The sequence below is a fragment of the Oncorhynchus tshawytscha genome, linkage group LG06 (assembly GCF_018296145.1).
Source record: "Oncorhynchus tshawytscha isolate Ot180627B linkage group LG06, Otsh_v2.0, whole genome shotgun sequence".
Taxonomy (NCBI): Eukaryota; Metazoa; Chordata; class Actinopteri; order Salmoniformes; family Salmonidae; genus Oncorhynchus; species Oncorhynchus tshawytscha.
The window spans coordinates 714,126-736,698 of NC_056434.1; the positions used below are offsets into that span (position 1 = coordinate 714,126).

At 41.6% G+C, this 22,573-nt stretch overlaps 1 protein-coding gene across 1 annotated transcript in view; it reads right to left on the bottom strand.

Annotated features, from left to right (window-relative positions):
* The window catches only part of tmem45a (transmembrane protein 45a), a 44,872-nt gene extending 38,090 nt beyond the window's left edge, over nucleotides 1-6,782 (bottom strand). The window contains exon 1 of the mRNA XM_024416621.2: nucleotides 6,528-6,782. The gene's annotated coding sequence lies outside the window, so the exon portion shown is untranslated. The remainder of the gene's footprint in view (nucleotides 1-6,527) is intronic.
* Between the last annotated feature and the right edge of the window lie 15,791 nt (nucleotides 6,783-22,573).

Sequence of the window (22,573 nt, forward strand, 5' to 3'; positions counted from 1 at the left end):
ATTGAGCTCTGTTGGTTATAACCCAACCAGGATACCGTTTGAGTTCTGTTGGTTAAAACCCAACCAGGATACCGTTTCTATTGAGTTCTGTTGGTTATAACCCAACCAGGATACCGTTTCTATTGAGTTCTGTTGGTTAAAACCCAACCAGGATACCATTTGAGTTCTGTTGGTTATAACCCAACCAGGATACCGTTTCTATTGAGTTCTGTTGGTTAAAACCCAACCAGGATACCGTTTCTATTGAGTTCTGTTGGTTATAACCCAACCAGGATACCATTTGAGTTCTGTTGGTTAAAACCCAACCAGGATACCGTTTCTATTGAGTTCTGTTGGTTAAAACCCAACCAGGATACCGTTTCTATTGAGTTCTTAATCATGGTCAGATTAATCCTGTCAGTCTTTTCACTAGCCCATATCATGGTCAGATTAATCCTGTCAGTCTTTTCACTAGCCCATATCATGGTCAGATTAATCCTGTCAGTCTTTTCACTAGCCCATATCATGGTCAGATTAATCCTGGCAGTCTTTTCACTAGCCCATATCATGGTCAGATTAATCCTGGCAGTCTTTTCACTAGCCCATATCATGGTCAGATTAATCCTGGCAGTCTTTTCACTAGCCCATATCATGGTCAGATTAATCCTGGCAGTCTTTTCACTAGCCCATATCATGGTTAGATGAAACAAAAATAGCTTTCTTTCACAAGATGTGTTTTTAATTAATGTCAATTTACCAACATTTCTGAAAATGTTATATATATATATATATATATATATATATATATATATATATATATATATATATATGTGGCGTTTTGGAATGAAAGTCTTCTGTCCACCATTATCCTTGTTGTTCCTCCCCTGTTCAGATGATTAACCTGTAGTCTGTCAGGTGCTTGGTACCACAGTTGTTCAGCTCTGCTGTCGCAACGTTCTCCAGCATTCAAACATCCATCATTGCTCTCTGTACAGATAAATAAAGTCCTACTGTAACAACATCATAAATATTAGCATGGTTTTAAAGATCGACTGTGAGTATGACATGTCAGGGTGAGTTATAAGGATTTATGAACCTGATGAATTACTACATGAGCTGCTCTTGCAGGAGCAGCTTGGTTTAGTCTGTTTTCAATATGTTTTCAATACATTCAAATACGCTTTGTTTAGTCTGTTTCCGAAATGTTTTCAATACATTCAATACGGGGCGGCAGGGTAGCCTAGTGGTTAGAGCGTTGGACTAGTAACCGAAAGGTTGCAAGTTCAATTACCTGAGCTGACAAGGTACAAATCTGTCGTTCTGCCCCTGAACAGGCAGTTAACCCACTGTTCCTAGGCCATCATTGAAAATAAGAATTTGTTCTTAACTGACTTGCCTAGTAAAAAAAAAAAAAATACAATACAGTATTTATGCTGCTGTAGTTTATGTGTCGGGGGGCTAGGGTCAGTCTGTTATACCTGGAGTACTTCTCCTGTCTTATCAGGTGTCCTGTGTGAATTTAGGTATATCTCTTTCTCACTCTCGGAGGACCTGAGACCTAGGACCATGCCTCAGGACTACCTGGCCTGATGACTCCTTGCTGTCCCCAGTCCACCTGGCCGTGCTGCTGCTCCAGTTCCAACTTTCTGCCTGCGGCAATGGAACCCTGACCTGTTCACCGGACGTGCTACCTGTCCCAGACCTGCTGCTTTCAACTCTCTGGAGACAGCAGGAGTGGTAGAGATACTCTTAATGATCGGCTATGAAAAGCCAACTGACATTTACTCCTGAGGTGCTGACTTGTTGCACCCTCGACAACTACTGTGATTATTATTAGTTGACCATGCTGGTCATTTATGAACATTTGAACTGGTCGACCGATTAATCGGAATGGCCGATTTTTGGACACCGATTTAGCCGATTATTTCTTACACCAAATTTACACCGTTATTTAATCTTTATTTATCTAGGCAAGTCAGTTAAGAACACATTCTTATTTTCAATGATGGCCTAGGAACAGTGGGTTAACTGCCTCGTTCAGAGGCAAAACGACAGATTTTCACCTTGTCAGCTCGGGGGATCCAATCTTGCAACCTTACAGTTAACTAGTTCAACGCAATAACGACCATTGCACTCCACAAGGAGACTGACAGCCTGTTACGCGAATGCAGTAAAACAAGGTAAGTTGCTAGCTAGCATTAAACTTATCTTATAAAAAACAATCAATCATAATCACTAGTTAACTACACATGGTTGATAATATTACTAGATATTATCTAGCGTGTCCTGCGTTGCGTATAATCTGACTGAGCATACAAGCATACAAGTATCTAAGTATCTGACGGAGCGGTGGTAGGCAGAAGCAGGCGCGTAAACATTCATTCAAACAGCACTTTCGTGCGTTTTGCCAGCAGCTCTTCGTTGTGCATCAAGCATTGCACTGTTTGACTTCAAGCCTATCAACTCCCGAGATGAGGCTGGTGTAACCGAAGTGAAATGGCTGGCTAGTTAGCGCGCGCTAATAGTGTTTCAAACGTCACTCGCTCTGAGCCTTGGGGTGGTTGTTTCCCTTGCTCTGCATGGGTAACGCTGCTTTGATGGTGGTTGTTGTCGTTGTGTTGCTGGTTCGAGCCCAGGGAGGAGCGAGGAGAGGGACGGAAGCTATACTGTTACACTGGCAATACTAATGTGCATATAAGAACATCCAATAGTCAAAGGTAAATGAAATACAAATGGTACAGAGGGAAATAGTCATATAATTCCTATAATAACTACAACCTAAAACTTCTTACCTGGGAATATTGAAGATTCATGTTAAAAGGAACCACCAGCTTTCATATGTTCTCATGTTCTGAGCAAGGAACTGAAACGTTAGCTTTCTTACATTGCACTTTTACTTTCTTCTCCAACACTTTATTTTTGCATTATTTAAACCAAATTGAACATGTTTCATTATTTATTTGAGGCTAAATTGATTTTATTGATGTATTATATTAAGTTAAAATAAGTGTTCATTCAGTACTGTTGTAATTGTCATTATTACAAATTTTAAAAAATGAAATTGTCCGATTAATCGGTATAGGCTTTTTTGGTCCTCCAATAATGGGGATCGGTATAGGAGTTGAAAAATCATAATCGGTCGACCTCTAATTTGAACATCTTGGCCATGTTTTGTTATAATCTCCACCCGGCACAGCCAGAAGAGGACTGGCCACTGATGTAAGAAGGGCTATATAAATACATTTGATTTGATTCAAATATAATTTGTTTAGTCTGTTTTCAATACATTCAGACAGGCTTTGTTTAGTCTGTTTTCAATACATTCAGACAGGCTTAGTTTAGTCTGTTTTCAATATGTTCAGACAGGCTTTGTTTAGTCTGTTTTCAATACGTTCAGACAGGCTTTCCTCCAAACACGTCAGTATATGAGCTGAGTATCTGTGAGGCACAGCTGTGTTATCCCTGATCCTCTGCTAATCATCCTCTAACACACCGTCTCCATGGTGATGATGAGCCCAATCACTCCTCCACACCACTTTAGAGGAGTGACTGTGATTGGTTGACAAGGTATTTGGTGTTTGTGTCACACCCACACAACAACAACAGGATGCTCATTCTGACAAGGGTGTGTCTACAGTATATCATGAGGATAATGAAGTCGTAAACCGGGTTAGAATAAATAACCTCAGGACCATACCAGAATCCTGAACTAGGCTGATACAACATCACCTATGATTTATATAATGAATGATTGGTTGATTGACCTACCAATTGTTTAGAGTGAGCGAGATCCCCACCAATAGAGCCTGTACCAGAGTCTGAGTCTGTTTAAAGCAGGAGTCATACAGAGCAACATGACCATAAAGACACACAGCAACACTGTTGCTACCCAGACAGTCTGCCAGACTACTGGGTATCAAGGTTGATCCAATATACACTGTTGCTACCCAGCCAGTCTGCCAGGCTACTGGGTATCAAGGTTGATCCACTATATTGTGTGGTAGTAACCTAAATACCATTCATATTGTGTGGTAGTAACCTAAATACCATTCATATTGTGTGGTAGTAACATACAGTGCATTCAGAAAGTATTCAGACCCAATGACTTTTTCCACATTTTCCATGTTAGCACATTTAAACAAAATAAAAGATTGAAATATCACATTTACAGAAGTTCAGGGTTCAAGTCCGGGCTCCGGCTGGGCCACTCAAGGACATTCAGAGACTTGTCCCAAAGCCACTCCTGCGTTGTCTTGGCTGTGTGCTTAGGATCGTTGTCCTGTTGGAAGGTGAACCTTCACCCCAGTCTGAGGTCCTGAGCGCTCTGGAGCAGGTTTTCATCAAGGATCTCTCTGTACTTTGCTCCGTTCATCTTTCCCTCGATCCTGACTAGTCTCCCAGTCCCTGCCCTGGAAAAATATCCCCACAGCATGATGCTGCCACCACCATGCTTCATCGTAGGGATGGTGCGAGGTTTCCTCCAGACGTGAAGCTTGGCTTTCACGCCAAAGAGTTCAATCTTGGCTTCATCAGACCAGAGAATCTTGCTTGTCATAGTCTGAGAGTCCTTTAGGTGGCTTTTGGCAAACTCCAAGCGGGCTGTCATGTGCCTTTTACTGAGGAGTGGCTTCCGTCTGGCCACTCTACCATAAAGGCCTGATTGGTGCAGTGCTGCAGAGATGGGAGAAACTTCCATAAAGAAAGATGAACCTTGGAGCTCTGTTAGTGGGTTAACTGCCTGTTGAGGGACAGAATGACAGATTTGTACCTTGTCAGCACGGGGGTTTGAACTTGCAACCTTCCAGTTACTAGTCCAACACTCTAACCACTAGGCCACCCTGCTGCTATGAGTCTCATAGCAAAGGGTCTGAATTCTTATTTAAATAAGGTATTTCTGTTTTGCACCAATTTCTAAAAACCTGTTTTCGCTTTATCATTATTGGGTATTGTGTGTAGATTGATAAGGATTTTTAGAATGAGGCTGTAGCGTAACAAAATGTGGAAAAGGTGAAGGGGTCTGAATACTTTCTGAATGCACTGTAAATACCATTCATATTGTGTGGTAGTAGCCTCAAATGGTCACATACGTGTTTAACAGATGTTATTGTGGTTGTAGCGAAATGCTTGTAACCTAAATACCATTCTTTGACTCGGGCATTGGAATTTCACACTATCTTAAGCATACATTATCGACCCTTCCTTATTCCCCATAGAATCCCCTCTTCAGGGTAAACCTCTGCTTTCAAAAAGCATATCATTTTACTCTTCTGGGTAAACCTCTGCTATCACTGGCCACGTTTACATGCGCACACATATCTCATTTACAATAGTATTGGGATATTGTTGTATTCTGTTTTTGAGTTTACACATATCCCATTTACAATAACCCAAAAAGGTTTGTATTCCGGTTATGAGAAACCCTGATAAGATACCTGGGATATGGTGATCTTAGACAGGTTACTGTGGCATGTCAACATCTTATGTTATATACTTATACTGTCTGCGCATGCTCAGTTTCGCATAAATTTCGTGTGATGAAGTCATCTGATTGTCCAACAAATCACTTCCAAAAGTAGGCTACCTACACATTTCAATACACCATAATCATTCCATAATCATTTATTTGGATGATACTCCATACTGGACGGGATAGCCTACTGGCTACTTTCACCCCTAATTTAGACACGTTTCTGTTTAGAATTTCGGGACATTTGGTAGGCCATTTGTTCGTCAACTATATAGTTAGATACATGCAGCTTCTCTTCTGTCATAAATTGTTGCCCTATGAGACTAAATAACGTATAGTGCTCACCAGAATAATGTCTTACATCGATAGAATTAATGTATTAGTAATCTAGTTAACACCGGTAAAGTTGTCTGTTTCGTTTAGGGACCGGGTAGAAAACGTATTAACTCCAAAACAGTGGAAAGATTGGTCCTGTTCAAAACGTCCAATGTCATCAGTTTGACTGGTTTTAAGGAAAAGAAAAGCTGAGAAAATGATGAAACACCTTTCTGATAGGACAGTTGGTCTTGTGTGCATATTTGATGTGGTTGAAATACTGTTGGCTTGCATAACAGTGTCAAAGACAACACATTACAGCGCATTCCCATTTTCTCAAGAGATGCTGAAAGAAAGAAATATTTCTCCACTCCTGTTCCCGAGACAGAACAAATGTTATTTTATCATTTTTACTGCAAGAAATGCATAATTCTGCAGGAGTTAATATTATATAACGCTACATTTGAGAGGTTATAGACCTACAGCCAGTGTCCATATTTCAGTTACTACTCAATTTAATCCGTATGAATTTAAATGAGGAATATTATGTTTATTCATGAATACAGGGATACTCGTGAGCAGGATATCAAAGGTCCATGTAAAGAGTTTATCCCGAATAAGACCGTAAGCAGAATAGGAGCTACTATACACCAAAGATGTATTGATAATAAACTAAAATGATAAATGTCGATTAACTAATATAGCCTGTAGACAGCTGTTTCTTAAATGTCAGTTAAAGACCATTAAGTCACTGAACTTTTCTTACCGTAGTTAGATTGTTTCCACACAAAATAAATATCCGTTCGCCAAAGTTCCTAAAACGGTTCCGTATGTCGAAACATTCACATTTTATATTAATCCAATGTGCACAGTTTAACCATCTTCCAAAAAGAAAATTAGCCTACATACAGCATCTTCCAAAGAGTTGAGTCGGTTATTATTATACCAGTCGTCCCATCTCCCAACTAGCTACATTCACAACCACTTTTCTGATGATTGTAAATGATGTTTTATGCATTTTTGGGAAACATTCTCAACTGTATACCATTGGCTGAGCGTGGTCAAATGACGTCACTCTTGCTGACATTGATTGGCTGAACACCTTGTCAGTATGTAGTGAGCGAGATTCCACGTGTGCACTTTTACCCCGGCTGCTTGGAGTCCCACTCCAGAGAGACAAATCAAATCCGCTACTTGTTGATTGAGTCAATTGATGGACGTATGTAGTGCGCCATACATATTCTATCCACAATGATACAGTAGCCTACTAGGATTTTTCGTTTGTCTCCAGTTTTTAATGTGGCTTTATGGTGTATTCGACTATTATATTCCTCACATTTTCATTTTTTTTAAATTAATTAATTCACTACTTTGTGAAAGATTATCCCCAAATTAAAGAACCTTTTGATTTTAGACTATAGTGTGAAAATTAACAGAAAGGGCTTTAATATAAAACTTTAGTTCACATGATGATAGTCGTGTCTGCGCTTCACTCTGGATGCGGTTAGGAGACGAACGCTGACAGGCAGGACACAAGAGTTCTCTGAAGGCTACGTGCAGAAAGTCACGCTGCGCTTATTCGTCTTTGCATTTATCTTTATACCATATTTTTTATATGACTGGAGGAAAAACGAACTATCTAAAATAACTCCTGACCTGCTGTCACACACTCAATTCCACATGTTTTCTTCAAATGCACACACAATTCAAATGACATTTAACATTATATTCCCAGCGATTACAAAGGTAATTTTCATTGAAAACAATTAAACAATAGAAACTTGTCAAAAACAATATTAACATGCTCACCTGTCATAATGGTGCCTAAATCTTCAATGATAGAAAACTGTCATAATGTAAATCTTTCTTTTTACAATAATAAATAACAAATAATTTAATATCATTTCACATTATGCACAATGTAATGTTTGACAGCTGGTTAAATAAAGAGAAGAATGGAGGTGAACAGAATAAATAAAGGTGTAGCTGGGATCACTTGGTGGGTAAGGCAAGGTGAGAGGAGGGAGGGAGGGAGCAAGGGGCATGTGGCTCTGCTGTTTAGTTTTGCTAAATGATTGAGAGATATGTATTCAAAAGGACTAGCACAGCAGCAGCTCTGCACAAGTCTGGATACTACTAATTGGACTAGTAGAACATAGTGATATACAGTATGGAATTCTAGAACTATAATTGGACTAGTAGAACATAGTGATATACAGTATGGAATTGTACAACTAATTGGACAAGTAGAACATAGTGATACTAGTGTGACTATTAAAACCTACCCAAACCAGAAACCGTGGATAGATGGCAGCATTCAGGCAAAACTGAAAGCACAAACCACAGCATTGAACTGAAAAAAAATAATAATAATTGAACTGGCCCAGGAGAAGATGGCTGACAATTTACATGCTCCTTAAAAAAATAGATTTTTGTTCGTTTTTTTGCATTGTTTGTGTGCAACCAGAGGGGGAAAGCTATAGACCACCTTTACTCTACACACAGAGACACTTACAAAGCCCTCCCTCGCCCTCCATTTGGCAAATCTGACCATAATTCTATCCTCCTGATTCCTGCTTAAAAGCAAAAATTAAAGCAGGAAGCACCAATGACTCGGTCATTAAAAAAGTGGTCAGATGAAGCGGATGCTAAGCTACAGAACTGTTTTGCTACCACAGACTGGAATATGTTCCGGGATTCTTCCACACTGAGCTAAAGGCTAGAGCTGCCGCTTCAAGGAGCAGGACTCTAACCCAGAAGCTTATAAGAAATCGCACTATGCCCTCCGATGACCCATCAAATAGGCAAAGCATCAATACAGGACTAAGATCGAATCGTACTACACCGGCTCCGACGCTTGTTGGATATGGCAGGGCTTGCAAACCATTACAGACTACAAAGGGAAGCACAGCCGAGAGCTGCCCAGTAACACGAGACTACCAGATGAGCTAAACTACTTCTATGCTCTCTTCAAGGCAAATAACACTGAAACATGCATGAGAGCACCAGCTGTTCCAGACGACTGTGTGATCACGCTCTCCGCAGCCATTGTGAGTAAGACCTTTAATTAACAGGTCAACATTCACCAGGCCACAGGGCCAGACGGATTACCATGACGTGTACTGCAAGCATGCGCTGACCAACTGGCAAGGGTCTTCACTGGCATTTTCAACCTCTCCCTGATTGAGTCTGTAAAACCAACATGTTTTAAGCAAACCACCATAGTCCCTGTGCCCAAGAACACTAAGGTAACCTGCCTAAATGAATACCGACCCATAGCACTCACGTCTGTAGCCATGAAGTGCTTTGAAAGGCTGGTCATGGCTCACATCAAAAGCATTATCCCGGAAACCTTAGACCGACTCCAACTTGCATACCGCACCAACAGATCCACAGATGATGCAATCTCTATTGCACTACACACTGCCCTTTCCCACCTGGACAAAAGGAACACCTATGGGAGAATGCTATTCATTGACTACAGCTCAACACCATAGTGCTCTCAAAGATCATCAATAAGCTAAGGACCCCAGGAGTAAACACCTCCCTCTGCTACTTCCTGACGGGCCTACCCCAGGTGCTAAGGGTATGTAACAACACATAAGCCATGCTGATCCTCAACACACGGGCCCCTCAGGGGTGTGTGGTCAGCCCCCTCCTGTACTCTCTGTCCATGACTGCGTGGCCACGCACACCTCCATCTCAATCATAAAGTTTGCAGACGACACAACAGTAGTAGACCTGATTACCAAAAATGACGAGACAGCCTACAGGGAGGACGTCAAGACCATGGGAGAGTGCTGCCAGGAAAATAGCCTCCCACTCAACGCCAACAAATCAAAGGAGCTGATCGTGGACTTCAGGAAACAGCAGAGGGAGCACGCCCCTATCCACATAGATGGGAGAAGGTGGAAAGCTTCAAGTTCCTCGGCGTACACACTACTGACGATCTGAAATGGTCCACCCACACAGACAGTGTGGTGAAGAAAGCGCAACAGCACCCCTTCAACCTCAGGAGGCAGAAGAAATTTGGCTTTGCTCCTAAAACCCTCACAAACTTTTATAGATGAGAGTATCCTGTCGAGCTGTATAACCGGCTAGTACGGCAACTGCACCACCCGCATACCCCTAGACCTACAAATCTCTAGACATACAAAAACCCTAGACAATACAAAACTAGTGTACCCACCCTAGTCATGCCCTGACCTAACCAAAATATAAAGAAAACAGATATCTTAGGTCAGGGCGTGACAGTACCCCCCCCAAAGGTGCGGACTCCCGGCCGCAAACCTGAACCTATAGGGGAGGGTCCGGGTGGGCATCTACCCTCGGTGGCTGCTCCGGTTCTGGACACAACTCCCCCTCTTTAAGCTGATCCCTCCACCTTTGTAGAACCGGACCGTGGATCATCGCGGTAGGCCCCGGACTGGGGACCGTCGCTGGAGGTTCCGGACTGTGGCCTGTCGTTGGAGGTTCCAGACTGTGGCCCGTCGTTGGAGAGGGAACTGTCGCCGGAAGCTCTGGACTGTGGAGGCGCACTGGAGGCCTGATGTGTGGGACCAGCACTGGTGGTACCGGGCTAATGGCACGCACCTCAGGGCGAGTGCAGAGAGGAGGCACAGGACGTACTGGACTGTGGATGAGCACTGGAGGCCTGATGCGTGGGACCCGTACAGGTGGCACCGGGCTGATGACACGCACCTCAGGGTGAGTGCGGAGAGGAGGCACAGGACTTACTGGACTGTGGATTCACACTGGAGATCTGGAGCGTAGAGCTGGCACAATGTGTCCTGGCTGGATGCTCACTTGAGCCTGGCAAGTGCGGGGCGCTAGCACAGGACGCACTGGGCTGTGCAGACGCACCGGAGACACAGTGCGCAGAGCCGGCGCAGGATATCCTGGTCCAAGGAGGTGTACTGGAGACCAGGAGCGCTGAGCCGGCACCATCCGTCCTGGCTGGATGCCCATTCTAGCACATCACTTCGTAACACGGTATCTGACCAGTCCCACGCTCCCCACGGTAAGCACGAGGAGTTGGCTCAGGTCTCCAACCTGACTCAGCCAATATCCCCGTGTGACCCCCCAAAAAATTTCACATTTATTTATATAGCCCTTCGTACATCAGCTGATATCTCAAAGTGCTGTACAGAAACCCAGCCTAAAACCCCAAACAGCAAGCAATGCAGGTGTAGAAGCACGCAGTTGTAGAAGCACCACGTTTTTAATAAAACCTAAACTCAACAAAACAAACAAGCACAAACTAAACACTCCCAAATCTTAGAGACTTAACCAAAAACACTCACAACTCTTAGAGACTTAACCAGAAACACTCACAGCTCTTAGAGACTTAACCAGAAACACTCACAGCTCTTAGAGACTTAACCAGAAACACTCACAGCTCTTAGAGACTTAACCAGAAACACTCACAACTCTTAGAGACTTAACCAGAAACACTCACAGCTCTTAGAGACTTAACCAGAAACACTCACAACTTAGAGACTTAACCAGAAACACTCACAGCTCTTAAAGACTTAACCAGAAACACTCACAGCTCTTAGAGACTTAACCAGAAACACTCACAGCTCTTAGAGACTTAACCAGAAACACTCACAACTTAGAGACTTAACCAGAAACACTCACAGCTCTTAAAGACTTAACCAGAAACACTCACAGCTCTTAGAGACTTAACCAGAAACACTCACAACTCTTAGAGACTTAACCAGAAACACTCACAGCTCTTAGAGACTTAACCAGAAACACTCACAACTTAGAGACTTAACCAGAAACACTCACAGCTCTTAAAGACTTAACCAGAAACACTCACAGCTCTTAGAGACTTAACCAGAAACACTCACAGCTCTTAGAGACTTAACCAGAAACACTCACAACTCTTATAGACTTAACCAGAAACACTCACAACTCTTATAGACTTAACCAGAAACACTCACAACTCTTAGAGACTTAACCAGAAACACTCACAGCTGTAAATCTCTGCCAAAGGTGCTTTTAAAAAGTATTGACTCAGGGCTGATAGATTTGAATACAATTCAAAAAAGGAGTTTTACTTTGTCATTATGTGGTATTGTGTACAGTCAAGGGCTGTGAACATTTTCTGAAGGCTCTGGATATAGTGCACTACTTTTGACCAGAGCCCTATGGGCCCATTTAAAATGTAGTGTGACGACCCTCCCACTCTGTCTGCCGTATTCTCTCTCTGTTATTTCCTTATTAGGATGCTGGTGGGCGGAGTTGGGAGGGTCGTCAGCTACATGGGAAACACCTGGGCCTGGTGTCTCCCAGGATAAATACACCACTTCCCCATTCATGGAGGAGACTCTCTCCATGCAGACACCTTTATGGATTTTGTTGTGTTTCTTGGTGGTTTTTGGGTTGTTTGCGACAACATCTTTCAACACCCTGCATTATCACATTCATGCATGCAAAACACTCACTTACACTACTGATTACTAATTACACACACCATTGTATATTTTCCTTAGTTGCTTTAGTTAATAAATATATGTTTTGTTACGCCTTATCTCCACGTTGTCTCCCTTTTGTTACGGGCTTTGAGCCGGTTCGTGACATTACTAAATATGGAAAAGGGTGCCTTTTGAGATGCAGACTAATGACACATGGCCCTAGAGAGCAGTATGTAGTCCAGTAACAGTAACTGGGTGTAGAGCCCTGCCCAACCAGTGTTTTGGGTCACTATATCCCTGCCTGCGCTATTACCATTGATTTCCATTATCAAGCTGGTAGCTAGTTCCATTATCAATCTGGTAGCTAGTTCCATTATCAATCTGGTAGCTAGTTCCATTATCAATCTGGTAGGTAGTTCCATTATCAATCTGGTAGCTAGTTCCATTATCAATCTGGTAGCTAGTTCCATTATCAATCTGGTAGCTAGTTCCATTATCAATCTGGTAGCTAGTTCCATTATCAATCTGGTAGCTAGTTCCATTATCAATCTGGTAGCTAGTTCCATTATCAATCTGGTAGCTAGTTTCATTATCAAGCCGGTAGATAGATTCCAGCCTGCGTTGTCACTGACCACAGAATAGAGCTACAACGGCCCTGACCTCTTACCCCTGACCTTCAGTCTCAGGTCATTGGTCTCACCGACAGTAGCCTGAGACTATAGTCAACACAATCCTATATATTGAGACAAGTGAGTATTTTAAAACGATTCAAGATTCTGAGCCTGTCTGGCAGGCTTGGTCCAACAAAGCCAAAGCCCCGGATGGGACAGCATAATATACAAGGAAATCCTCAAAGCTGCTAATGAGAACCTTGAAGACCTAGTACCTAGCTGGTGTGGATTCTGGTGGGGTGTCCCCACCCAGGCACACTAACTGCACACTCGGACATTCAGAGAGGGGGCATACTATTGTGGCCCTGGTGGAACAAAATAATCAAAAGGTCTGATTGCTCAGAGATGCTTTGGGAAAATGGTCACAACTGGGGACCAGTGTGTGTGTGTTTCAAGGTAAGGTGGTGCATCTGAGTGCCATCAGCTAGGACTTGACATTGGTTAAGCAAATCTCCCCATTCTTGCTCAATGTTGCATGCCTTCTCAAACAGCTACGATTGTATCTGTATTCACACATCTTCTCTTGAGTTGGGCTCGGGGATGGAACAACTGTTGAACATTTGAGCTTGTGGTTGTTTGTTGGGGGAAGGGTGGAGAGTGTGTTTGAGTGTATATATGTATCCCACATCTGTTGCTATAGGGTAATGATTTTAGGGATGAATCACAATCATTTTTTGCCAAAATAATAATTGCTTGCCAAAAATGTAATTTTTGTTGCCAATCCTGGTTCTAGGTACCAATCCTGGATATAGGTAACAATCCTGGTTATAGGTAACAATCCTGGATATAGGTAACAATCCTGGTTATACAGTAGGTACCAATCCTGGTTATAGGTACCAAGGTTATAGGTACCAATCCTGGTTATAGGTAACAATCCTTCATAGGAACATTATTACTCATATTATTTGAATTAATTGTGGAAATAAATTAAGATATACAAGATTTTTAAATATTTATTTATTTATTTATTTTACCTTTATTTAACCAGGTAGGCAAGTTGAGAACAAGTTCTCATTTACAATTGCGACCTGGCCAAGATAAAGCATAGCAGTTTGACAGATACAACGACACAGAGTTACACATGGAGTAAAACAAACATACAGTCAATAATACAGTACAGTACCAGTCATAAGTTTGGACACACCTACTCCTTCAAGGGGTTTTCTTTATTTTTACTAATTCATCAAAATTATGAAATAACAAAACAGTTTTAACAAATCAAAATATATTTAATATTGTAGATTCTTCAAAGTAGCCACCCTTTGCCTTGATGACAGCTCACTCATGGCTCACTCATCTCAACCAGCTTCACCTGGAAAGCTTTCCAACAATCTTGAAGGAGTTCCCACATATGCTTGAGCACTTGTTGGCTGCTTTTCCATCACTCTGCGGTCCAACTCATCACAAACCATCTCAATTGGGTTGAGGTTGGGTGATTGTGGAGGCCAGGTCATCTGATGCAGCACTCCATAACTGTCCTTCTTTGTCAAATAGCCCTTACACAGCCTAGAGGTGTGTTTGGTCATTTTCCTGTTGAAAAACAAATGATAATCCCACTTAAGCGCAAACCAGATGGGATGGTGTATGGCTGTAGAATGCTGTGGTAGCCATGCAGGTTAAATGTGACTTGAATTCTAAATAAATAACTGACAGTGTCACCAGCAAAGCACCCCCACACATCACACCTCCTCCTCCATGCTTCATGGTGGGAACCACACATGCGGAGATCATCCGTTCACCTACTCTGCGTCTTACAAAAACACAACAGTTGGAACCAAACATCTCAAATTTGGACTCATCAGACCAAAGGACAGATTTCCACCGGTCTAATGTCCATTGCTCATGTTTCTTGGCCCAAGTAAGTCTCTTCTTCTTATTGGTGTCCTTTAGGAATTTGACCATGAAGACCTGATTCACACAGTCTCCTCTAAACAGTTGATGTTGAGATGTGTCTGTTACTTGAACTCTGTGAAGCCTTTATTTGGGCTGCAGTTCCTGAGGCTGGTAACTCTAATGAACTTATCCTCTGCAGCAGAGGTAACTCTGGGTCTTCCTTTCCTGTGGCGGTCCTCATGAGAGTCAGTTTCATCATAGCACTTGATGATTTTTGCGACTGCACTTGAAGAAACTTTAAAAGTTCTTGAAATGTTCTGAATTGGCTGACCTTCATGTCTTAAAGTAATGATGGACTGTCAGTTCTCTTTGCTAATTTGAGCTGTTCTTGCCATAATATGGACTTGGTGTTTTACCAAATAGGGCTATCTTCTGTATACCACCCCTATCTTGTCACAACACAACTGATTGGCTCAAACTCACAAATTAACTTTTAACAAGGCACACCAGTTAATTGAAATGCATTCCAGGTGACTACCTCATGAAGCTGGTTGAGAGAATGTCAAGAGTGTGCAATGCAGTCATCAAGGCAAAGGGTGGCTACTTTGAAGAATCTCAAATATAAAATACATTTTGACGTGTTTAAAACTTTTTTGGTTACTACATGATTCCATATGTGTTATTTCATAGTTTTGGTGTCTTCACTATTATTCCACAACATAGAAAATAGTAAAAAATAAAGACAAATAAATAAAATAAGTGTGTCCAAACTTTTGACTGGTAATGTAATATATACTGTAGATACTGTATGTATTTTTAATAACTCTATACAGTACAATCGAGGTGAGGGCGTTGGAAATGCTGTTGGCAGTTAATCTGCTTCTGTTCTGTAGGTGGCATTGTGGGCACTTTTTAAAAAACTTTTTAAAGGATCCAATCTCTCAGAGGCCCTGGGATACAGGTGGACAGGGGTGGTCTGCCAGTCACTGGGACGACAATCCAATTTTGGATGGAGGAGATGTTATAGCGGGTGGAATAGTGGGGAACAATTGGAGGTTTACTCAGTAGCTGTGCAAATACCATGGTATACTATATGGACATTTCATCATCAAATCAAATGTTATTGGTCACATACACATATTTAGCAGATGTTATTGCAGGTGTAGCGAAATGCTTGTCAAACCAGCCTCATCATGGTACTTGCTAATGGCAAGTTTACAAACATATATTATGATAAATTGATGGTTAAATAAGTATAGCCAGTTATAATTGTAATGGCTTAACAGAAAATAAGAAATGACAATCAGTATTTACCTGGCTAAAAGAGAAGGAATATAATATCTATTGTTTACAGAAAACATTCAGCAATTTTAGATGAAGTTGTGTGGCAAAAGGACTGGGGGGCAACACTAGACTATACTACGGTTTTAAATACCTCTATGGACCGTGAAGGAAATCACACTACAAACTATCACTCTCCGGCACTTAAGGAGATCACAAATATCATGGATATATTAGAACTAGTGGATATATGGAGGCTTAAATATAGTGACCTAGTGAGATATACATGGCGGAGGCTTCATTAAGTTAGTCGTCTTGACTACTTTCTTATGTCATTCTCGCTGGCACCAAAGGTTTAAAAAGTGTTGATTGGGGACAGAATGTGGTCAGACCATCACATAATTGACATATACATTACTCTTACAGAATATCCACATGATAGAAGTGTTGGTCAATTTCTTCAACAGATGATCAGGTCTATATAATTATCAAACGTATACATTGGTAGTAGAAAGGAAACACTCTTTGTTTAAGTATTGGGATTCTCCTTTAGTAATACAATTGTATGGCAGAAGTTGGTACAGAGTACAGTATAACAGTACATAACAGCTCTCCCCAAGTTCTGCAAAGTGTATGAGACATCCTGTAACTCATATAGCCTCCCCAGTCCTCCTTGCGTGACTTTCCCTGGCAACAACATTTTAATAAATCTAACCTCCCTCTGACAGCAGCAACCATCTTGTCAGCAATTAAAAGCTCCGTTGTGGGTTTGACCGAAACTTGATCTGTCATCACAAGTATAGGGTCATAACAAGGTGAACAAGTCTAAGCATCGTCTGACAGGTGGCTGTTGTCATCAGGCCTGCAGCAGCCTTGTGTTGTCAGAAGACCAGTCATATTGTCAGAACCTCAGATAGCCACGGTGGGGCCCAGACAGGAGGAGTCTGAGCGTAGGCGGTTTCCGCCTTCTGATGGTGTCCGAAGGGCACAACACTCAAAACATGTGTTAAAACACACACAGAGGTCTCCTAAAGAGGAGACCTTACAGTTTATCATAACACAATTTATTAAATTCAACTGATTGGACATGATTTGTCTATACAAGGTCCCACACTTGACAGTGCATGTCAGAGAAAAAACCAAGCCATGAGATCGAAGGAATTGTCCGTAGAGCTCCGAGGCAGCATTGTGTCGAGTCACCGATCTTGAGAAGAGTAACAAATTATTTATGCCGCATTGAAGGTCCCCAAGAACAACGTGGCCTATATCATTCTTAAATGGAAGAAGTTTGGAACCACCAAGACTTTTACCAGAGCTGGTCGCCCAGCCAAACTGAGCAATCGGGGGAGAAGGGCCTTGGTCAGGCAGGTGACCAAGAACCCGATGGTCACTCTGACAGAGCTCCAGAGTTCCTCTGTGACGATGGGAGAACCTTCCAGAAGGACAACCATCTTTGCAGCACTCCACCAATCAGGCCTTTATGGTAGAGTGGTCAGACGGAAGTCACTCCTCAGTAAAAGGCACATGACAGCTTGCTTGGAGTTTGTCAAAAGGCACCTAAAAGACTCAGACCATGAGAAACAAGACTCTCTGGTCTGATGAAACCAAGATAGAGCTCTTTTGCCTGAATGCCAAGCATCACGTCTGGAGGAAACCTGGCAACATCCCTACAGTGAAGCATGGTGGTGGCAGCGTCACGCTGTGGGGATGTTTTGCAGCGGAAGGGACTGGGAGTCAGGATCGAGGCAAAGATGAATGGAGCAAAGAAAAATAAGATAAGAGATCCTTGATGAAAACCTGCTCCAGCACTCAGGACCTCAGACTGGGGTGAAGGTTCACCTTCCACCAGGACAGCAACCCTAAGCATACAGCCAAGACAACGAAGGTGTGGCTTTGGCACAAGTCTCTGATGTCCTTGAGTTGCCCAGCCAAAGCCCGGACTTGAACCCGATCTCTGGAGAGACATGAATATACCTGTGCAGCGACGCTCCCTATCCAATCTGACAGAGTTTGAGAGGATCGGCGGAGGAGAAAGGGAGAAACTCCCCAAATACAGGTGTGCCAAGCTGGTAGCGTCATACCCCAGAAGACTTAAGGACGTAATCGCTGCCAAAGTGCTTCAACAAAGTACTGAGTAAAGGGTCTGAATACATATGTAAATGTGATATCTGTTTTTTATTTCTAATAAATTTGGACAATTTTCAAAAAAATTCTAAAAACCTGTTTTTGTTTGTCATTATGGGGTATTGTGTATAGATTTATGAGGAGGAAATATGATTGAATCCATTTTAGGACAAGCCTGTAATGTAACAAAATATGGGATAAGTCAAATCAAATCAAAATCAAATCAAATTTATTTATATAGCCCTTCGTACATCAGCTGATATCTCAAAGTGCTGTACAGAAACCCAGCCTAAAACCCCAAACAGCAAGCAATGCAGGTGTAGAAGCACGGTGGCTAGGAAAAACTCCCTAGAAAGGCCAAAACCTAGGAAGAAACCTAGAGAGGAACCAGGCTATGTGGGGTGGCCAGTCCTCTTCTGGCTGTGCCGGGTGGAGATTATAACAGAACATGGCCAAGATGTTCAAATGTTCATAAATGACCAGCATGGTCGTATAATAATAAGGCAGAACAGTTTAAACTGGAGCAGCAGCACGGTCAGATGGACTGGGGACAGCAAGGAGTCATCATGTCAGGTAGTCCTGGGGCATGGTCCTAGGGCTCAGGTCCTCCTCCGAGAGAGAAAAAGAGAGAATTAGAGAGAGCATATGTGGGGTGGCCAGTCCTCTTCTGGCTGTGCCGGGTGGAGATTATAACAGAACATGGCCAAGATGTTCAAATGTTCATAAATTATCAGCATGTTCGAATAATAAGAAGGCAGATCAGTTGAAACTGGAGCAGCAGCACGGCCAGGTGGACTGGGGACAGCAAGGAGTCATCATGTCAGGTAATCCTGGGGCATGGTCCTAGGGCTCAGGTCCTCCGAGAGAGAGAAGGAGAGAATTAGAGAATGCACACTTAGATTCACACAGGACACCGAATAGGACAGGAGAAGTACTCCAGATATAACAAACTGACCCTAGCCCCCCGACACATAAACTACTGCAGCATAAATACTGGAGGCTGAGACAGGAGGGGTCAGGAGACACTGTGGACCCATCCGAGGACACCCCCGGACAGGGCCAAACAGGAAGGATATAACCCCACCCACTTTGCCAAAGCACAGCCCCCACACCACTAGAGGGATATCTTCAACCACCAACTTACCATCCTGAGACAGGGCCGAGTATAGCCCACAAAGATCTCCGCCATGGCACAACCCAAGGGGGGGGCCTGAATACTTCCCGAATGCACTGTAAGTATAACTTCTGAAGCCTTTAGTGTAATATTTTCCTCAAATAGACAAGTATTTTAATTTCTATGGTAGCATGATCTTATCTATTTTTGCTAACTTTCTTTTCAACTTTCTATTCATGAGATAATATCTTTATTTCGGGATATGAATACCGAGTATGTCCACTTCAACGTCAGACCATTTTAATGGTAAACTACATGGTAATGTAGTATTTTTTTTGTGATCCAATACATAATATAGAACACTTATCACCATTTTGTCATGGTTCCACCTGGCACCAGGAGACCTCATGACACGTAGGTGTTTTTTATGACTAATTATTATTCACTGTAAGAGAGGTGTGTTTCTGTTACCCCTTGCAGAAGTGTGATTTGTTTGCCGTGTGCATTTGTCTCCTGAGTAGATTTTGAGTCCTAGTGTCATCATGTCACAAATTTGGTTGTAATCCAGAGAGGTTAGAAGACTTATCTAGATCCTCTATGAGGCCGTGGAGGGATCCAAATTGTGGATTTAAAAGAAAACATGAATCATTAGCGTACAATAGCAGCCCTGGATTTTTAGCCCCTTGATATTATTGTTGGATCTGGCTAACATTTCGATGGCCTTTATAAATAGATATGCCGATAGTGGACAACCTTGTTTTACTCCTCTTGACAGCTTAAAACGTTGTGAGAAGTAGTCATTATTTACTATTTTACACATGGGTTACTATACACAACTTTAACCCATTGTATAAGAGCTTCGCCAAATTTGAAAATGGAAATATTCCAGGCATTTATATTTACATTCCAGTTGTACTTTACATGGTTTATCAAAAGCCTTTTCAAAGTCAGCTATGAATACCAGGCCTGGTGTCCCCGATATTTCATAGTGTTCTATTGTTTCCAGTACTTGTCTTATATTATCTCCAATGTATCATCCATGTAAAAAAAACTGTCTGATTGAAATTCATAATATCTGACAATACCTTTGTAATTGTAAGCGATATGCATTTAGCTAGAATCTTTTTCATCACACCACTGGAGTGTAAGGGGCCTCCAATTTTTTCAATGGACTGGTTCTTTATGTTTACCACTTGGGTCCTGTTTCAGTAATTATGAAATCAGACATTGTTGAGTATCTGATCATCTAAAATTTATATAGGAGTGTTTAAAACATGCTAATAACGGTCCTCTCAGTACATCAACAAAGGTTTGGTATACTTCCACTGGTATGCCATCAAGCCCTGGAGTTTTCCCAGGGCCTTAATTGCATCAAGAAGTCCCTCCTCTGTAATTTGGCCTTCACATGAGTCTTTCTGTACAGCTGTTCATTTTACATAATTAATGTAAAAAAACAAATCTTTACAATTAACTTCAGTTAGTGGAGATGGAGGAGACTGAAATGTAAACATATGCTTAAAGTACTTTGCTTCCTCTTTCAAAATATTGTTTGGTGAATCATGGGCGACTGTCATTTGTAACAAGTTTCAGTAAATTATTTTTGGTAGCATTTTCATGTATATGTTGAAGATTAAAAAATAATTTGGTGCATTCTTCCCCATATTCCATCCAGTTTGCTTTATTTTTTATAATATATTACTCTGAACAAGTTCCTCCATTTATTTTTGTTTTTCCTCCAACTTTTTCTGTGCCTCTTTGGTATTGTTTGTATTGCTATCTATCTATACTGTTCGTCCCTCTATTTCCTTTCTTAATATATTTGTTTTAGAGCTGAGTAGTGAATTGCATGGTCTCTAAGTGCACATGTAAAAGTGTTCCATACCTTTTAAACCTCTACAGGATCGGTGTCCCTAATCCGGGACAGTTGTTGCTAACGTGCACTAATGTGACTAGAATGACAATGTAAGTAACAGCCAACTTTCCATGGAGATGTCTTATATGGGTAGAAAGCTTAAATTCTTGTTAATCTAACTGCGGTGTCCAATTTACAGTGAATAAATATCATGCTATAGTTTGAGGAGAGTGCACAACAACAAAATACTTTTATCACAGCAACTGGTTTGATACATTCACCTCTGAAGGTAAATAATGTACTTACATTCAGTAATCTTGCTCTGATTTGTCATCCTGAGGGTCCCAGAGATAAAATGTAGCATAGTTTTGTTTGATAAAATCAATTTTTATATTCAAATGTAGAAACTGGATTCTGCAGATTAGTAAGAACATCTCACCCTATGTTCAAGAATGGCCTTTGTCCCTTTATTCAGATTGTAACGTTTCACTTTCAATTATTTGAAAATTAAATCATCTCCAAAATATCGTTATTTTGAAAACAAGCCATAAAAAGTTGTTTGCAATTTCAGGTTAATCTGCCAGAAAATACAGAACACACAATACAACAAATATTATCGTTAAACTCAAATATACAAATGTATTAAATAAAAGTACATAAAAAATGGTGTAATCTTTGTAAATTATATCTCACATTGGACTGGTGGAGTTATGTCACACATGCAGCTAACACTATTATATGGAAATGACTGCTCTACTCAAAAATACAACCAACTAATTGCATCATTACCGTAAAAATGGAAGATGCAAGTGGAAGGGGGATAAAGTAAGGAACTCGCATTAAAGACCAAAATTGACCTCTACTTTCCGGAAACCCAGATAAAGCACTAAATAAACTTCTGTTGGTGCTAAACACGGCTGCTAGAATCTTGACTAGAATCAAAAAAATGGATCATATTACTCCAGTGCTAGCCTCCCTACACTGGCTTCCTGCTAAGGCCAGGGCTGATTTCAAGGTTTTACTGCTAACCTACAAAGCATTACATGGGCTTGCTCCTACCTATCGTTCCGATTTGGTCCTGCCGTACATACCTACACATATGCTACGGTCACAAGACGCAGGCCTCCTAACTGTCCCTAGAATTTCGAAGCAAACAGCTGGAGGCAGGGCTTTTTCCTATAGAGCTCCAATTTTATGGAATGGTCTGCCTATCCATGTGAGAGACGCAGACTCGGTCTAGACCTTTAAGTCATTATTGAAAACTCATATCTTCAGTAGGTACTATGATTGAATGACATTTTAATGGCATCGGACCGAGGCTCTGCATCTGTCCTCGTGCTCCTAGACCTTAGTGCTGCTTTTGATACCATCGATCACCACATTCTTTTGGAGAGATTGGAAACCCAAATTGGTCTACACGGACAAGTTCTGGCCTGGTTTAGATCTTATCTGTCGGAAAGATATCAGTTTGTCTCTGTGAATGGTTTGTCCTCTGACAAATCAACTGTAAATTTC